The sequence below is a fragment of the Dipodomys merriami genome, unplaced genomic scaffold (assembly GCF_024711535.1).
Source record: "Dipodomys merriami isolate MVZ:Mamm:240054 unplaced genomic scaffold, mDipMer1.0.p SCAF_39, whole genome shotgun sequence".
NCBI lineage: Eukaryota > Metazoa > Chordata > Mammalia > Rodentia > Heteromyidae > Dipodomys > Dipodomys merriami.
Genome location: NW_027205492.1, coordinates 533994 through 539551, shown reverse-complemented (window position 1 = coordinate 539551; position 5558 = coordinate 533994).

The window sequence follows — 5558 nt, the reverse complement described above, 5'->3', positions numbered from 1 at the left end:
GCCTCATTCTTCCATCTGCTCATCAGAGGATGTTTGACCCCCTCAGTTGTCTTTCCTTGATAACCCCAAGGTCAGATGGCTAGCCTTTCAAAAATAAAGATATTATCTCTTCTCACTACTTCATGGCTTTTGGTCAATGTCCAAGATTGGATAAGGACTATGAAATATTTATTCTTTTCCCCTGTCTCAGAGACTACAACAGACCACCTTCATGATTCCTCACCACTTTCTCCCCAGTATACAGTGTAGCCTCAGCCACGTTGTGGCTCCAAACGTTCTCGATCAGCTCACCAGCACACAAGATTAGGGTCTTGCATGCTCCCCAAGGCAGAACATTACATTTAGTCAAGATCTCAATAACCCAGTCCCAGGATCCCAATAACTTCCACCCCAGCACCCCATGAGGCCCGATCAGTCTGTTCAAAGCACTTTGGGTTCCCTCTGATTGCCCTCCAGTATGATGGCTGTTCTCTGTTGGGGACATCCTGTGACAGTGGCTTTAATGGACTACACTCAGATTTTCCTTTCAGTTCTATTAGGAAACAAACCTGTAGCTCCCTGCCCCTCCCCCAGTTCCCTTTTCAAATGGGTGTCAAGGAAACTGATTGTGTTCTGTTGCAGAGACTGTTGCTGAACTTGTGCCTTCAGCAACACCAAGACTTTCTCTAGTCTGTGCAACTAAATCCCACATAGTTTCACTCTGTCAGTCTTGTCGTCTCTGCTCAGGTCCCTCATAGACAATTTGTAAAATTAGGAAATTAAGAAAACAGAGACTGAAAAAGCCTGAGAAAATGTTTAGTAAAGAAAATCCCTCATGGAGATGGCACCTCAAACACAAAGTTGTCAAAGATATCTGAACAGTAGGCATTCACATTGAGTGCTGCAAGTGACTAACATCCTCTCTCCCTACTTTTTCTATCTTATAAAATACAGTAGATAGTAAATAAATATTAATTTATTTCACTTGATGGATGGAAGGGAATGGCCAACTTTAAACTGAAAATCAGAGTTTATGGATGAGCATATTCCCCAAAAGACTGGGAGCTCAACAGATGGTTGGTTGGAGCTCTTCCTTCTGAGATTTTTTTTCTTTGGATCTCAGCATCCTGCTCCATCTTTTTCTCCTTTGGACCCATGGATTTCATATTTCAACTCCAGAAGTAGGAGAGATGTTATTTGAATGAGGTGCCAGATCCTCCCTTTCTTACAGCTAATATGATCCTCTCCTTCTCGTGTGAAATCTCCCCCTTATAAACATTTTACCAGCAGGTTTATTTGCAACGGAGAAATGGTTTTCAGGAGAAGAGATGAAGCCCTGGTTCTGATTTTCTCCATGAATGTTCTAAATCAGCCAAAAGGATACCTATAGCCAATGGGCATTAAGCATGAGAAGGAGAGGAATTTCATATAAACTGTGGAAGGCACAAAAACAAAGACAGGCTGTATCTTCAGTGTGACCACAACTTTCACTTTAAATAAGTTTTACTTAAATCACATTGTTTGAAATTTCCACCCAGGGTCTGCCAGGCATTAGGGCTCTCTGTTTTTATAGGAAGATAGTTCTTTTCTTAACTGGCTCACAGGGGCACAGGGAGGCATCTGGGTACCATGTGAGGCACTAGTACCCTTTGATGTCACCTCTCCGGGTTGAGAAGCCAGGCCTGTTCTCTGCCATGGGACTTGACTCCACCTCCTTGGTTGCCAGCTAAAGAAATCATCATCATAAACTGTTCTCAGAATGTGTCCTCAAAGACACTATACGCTCTTTGAGGTCAGAGGTTGCACCTTATTCAGTCTTGCCCCTATTGCCTAGAACCAGGCCACAACAACACAGAAAAGAGAGAGACACAGACGGAGACATTGCAGAACAGGATTCTAGAGAAGTTAAAAAGGCAAGAAAACAGCATCAACTAAAATATTCCAGCAATGCAATGTACAAATTTCCTTCTTGAAAACAAACTCACTGAGCAAAGGCATGGCTGACAGTATAAAGCACTGGGATCTTCTCATAGCCAGAACTCAGCAAAGGCCACCAGATCATCATCACTTCACACCCCTGGAAGAGGGGCAGTGAGAGCCGAGGACCTGGTAAGTACAAGTACAAGGCAGCAAGCATAAGAGAAGGGTCAAATGATGTGTGAAAAATAATTTGTGGGCTGGGAAGGTGGCTCAGTGGCAGAGTGCTTGCCTCGTATGCATGAGGCCCTGGGTTCGATTCCTCAGCACCACATAAGCAGAAAAAAGCTGGAAGTGGCACTGTGGCTCAAGTGGCAGGACACTAGCCTTGAGCTGAAGAGCTGAGGGACAGCGCCCAAGCCCAGAGTTCAGCCCCCATGACCAACAATAATAATAATAATAATAGTTATTATTATTTATCACTTAGTGACCAAATTAGATGCTTTGTAGTATTTGTTTCAACTTATCTTTTAGAAATCAAGGTCATGTAGAACTTCCATCATACCAAGCAATATCAATCTTGTGTGTTACCTTAGAAGTATACAGTTGAGCTGGATGGAACTATTTTTTTTTTTTTTTGCTTTACTTTAAAAGCATTTGATTTGCCCAGCTACCATCTTCCCAGCCCCAAGTATGCAAAGCCAATTTAAAAATGAGAAAAAAAATCAAGATTCAGAGATCTTAAACCATCTGTCCAAGATCCTAGACTTATATTCTGCCAATCTTGATATTTGAAATTCAGATTATCTGCTTTCAAAGCTCATTCTCTTCCCCTCACCCAATGCAACCAAAATACAGTGACAATAGAAACTTCATTAAAATGTGCTTCTGGATTCCTTGGAAGAGAGAGAAAGACAAATGTCTGCCCCGGGGATAGAGTACCAAGACTGAGAGGATTCCAAAGTTGATCCTCCCTAGAACACTGAAACTACTCTTTAAAAAAAAGAACCCTACTTTTCTTAGGCTAATCATGACTTCAGTGTCAACCAATCTAGGGCATGCTAGGAAAACTAGTGTTCTATGTAAAATGATGAAACCCAGAGACAGATTGATGTTAAGTACAGGAGAGCCACGAGATGAAAAGAATGGTATGCACTTCCGTTTTTCCTTTCCCTTCTTTCTCCCTCCTCCCCTTTTTCATCCCCTTTTCTTCTCTTCCTCTACTTATCTGAATACCCCTCGGCTCTTCCTGTCTTATTTTCATTCCCTTTATGTGAAAAGGAAGAAGAAGAAATAATTCCAAAAAGCTCCAGCTTTGCATCATACCAGCATTGCTGGTGACAGAAGACAGATGCACTTTCCTTCTTCTGACAACAACATGAGCTATCTTCCAGCATAATCCAGATGGGGGCTTTGACTCAGAGTCTTACCCCATGTACTTGTCTTTGTGGATCAGGTCCATGATGACTGCTTTCTGTCTGGAAGCCTGGTACAGTAGGCATATGGGAGATACCATCCCCATGCAACAGAGATAGGTCACTTCTCACTATGATAAAAGGAGTTAAAAGCAGATAACAATTGATATACAGAATCAAAGCTTTCTTGAATTCCCAGATGTATGAGTCACTCCCTTCTTTTTTGATTTCCAAAACAATTCCAAGTGAGGGATTGTTCTCTGAAATCTCCAATTCAAATCTGATCTTCACATGCTTATGTGAATGCTGAAATGCTCACATGCAAACTTGAGCAAGGCATGGAGGTACGTTGTGTTTGGCTGGTGGTACTGATGATGATGAAAAGGATAGCAGATGTCATTTACCAAGCACTGCCATATGGATGTCGCTTGCACTCTGAAGACCTGCTTTCAAACCGAAACCCAGCTCTTGCAAGTTGTGGAATCTTAGCCCTGAACTTCTGCTTCTGAGAATGATATTTGCCTCAGAGCTCTTCTTTTCAGTGAAGATGAGTTAGGAGCATGTCTATTAGGTGCTGGGGACTCAGTGCTTAGCATATATACTATTATCTATCTATCTATCTGCCAATAAATTATAGCTTCTATTTTTAATCCTGTTCACTATTATAGATATTTCATTTGATCTTCAACAACTAAATAAAAGTAAAGATATTGTCCCAAATTCTTCACGAATGAGAAACTGAATTCTTAGGAAGCATTGACTAATTTACTCCAACTTTCATTGCTTCTCAGTGGCAGCCTGAGATTTAAAGATGTCCCTTAGACTTTAGAACCCTTATCATTTAACCCTTGAATAAAAAGTTAGGTCATTGCTTGGTGACGGGTAAGACTTAAACATTCAAGTCACCCGGGGACCACTGAGGACAACAGGAGTCTCTGAGGCATCTGTTCAGGGATCTCCTGCTTCTTTCTTCCCTGTTCCCCTTAGTGACCTGTCATCTCACAAGGCAGCCCACGGGGGCCATTTTAGTACCAACTCTGAAGCACCATTTCTCATAGACTTCAGGGAAGCAGTGAGGTTTCATTGGGCTGTGGTTGTTTCTGTAACAGGCTGTATACATTTGCAAGAGTGAGGCTGCAACCTACACCAGAGGCCTACACCTTCCTGTCCAAGGGGAGCTTCCCAGCGGAGGGTAACAAGGCTGCAGAGATTAATTTCTGTTTAGCGAAGTGCTGAGAATGGGCCAGGCTACCTCTGTCTTCCTTCTGTAGCTGTTCCAATCCCAGGGTAAGTGTTCCCATCTGTGTTATTCTATTAACTGAAGAGGAAGGAATCGGTGCATGAACTTGTCACATCTTGTGACCTGTTGCACACCGAGATGGGAAGTCATGGCAGAACAAACAACATTCTTTTTCTCAGCGCCTTTCAGACTTGCAGAGGGAAATAGGAAGACCTGTTTTTGTGTTCTTACTGTCACACGAAACTCACCAGCACCATTCCTGAAGTTAGACTGGGCCTCCAGGTTGCACCTAATGGAGAGCTAAGGGGAAAGGGTGGCAGAGCCTCAAAGGAAATGTCCCCTCTCTGCCAAGCACCAGATGGAAGACCTTCCCATGGAAATGTTTGCTGGAGGCGCTTTGCTGGCACAGAATGCTGCCAAGGACAAGGGCCTCTGCTGGGGCTTCTCTTGTGCTTTCTCATGAGAGAACACAAGGCTGAGAGGTAGCAAGAGGACCCCCCAGGACTCTGTCTTGGTGGAAGGATGCTATGGGAAGGAGCTGCATGAAAAATCTCAGGGGAAGTTCTGACCAGAAGTTGCTGCTAATGACTTACTCCTGGCACAGTGATTTTGAGAGCCACATGACAACCCATGAAAGGTGTCTTTGGTCCGTGGTTTATTTTGACACAGCTTTTACAGAAATCTCAACCTGACTAAGACTTGGATCCAGATTTAGATCAAGAATACACTTGGGTATGAAAAGTGTTAGAGCACTGGGCTCCATCTCCAGCTTTCCTGATGGTGCTGGTTTGTACCAGTTTTCCTTGGCAGACACTCACTTAATAAAACCAAAGAAGACAGAAAAAAAATAGGAAATAAAAAATCTTTTTTGTATTTTATTTTCCAAATTCAGCTAAATCACACTCTCTGCAGTTTGCAGAGAGCAAGAACAATCGAAGCTCTCTCTCTCTCTCCGGGCTGGGGGAAGTAGTACACGGGACCCTTGTACAGGTCACTTGATCAAGACA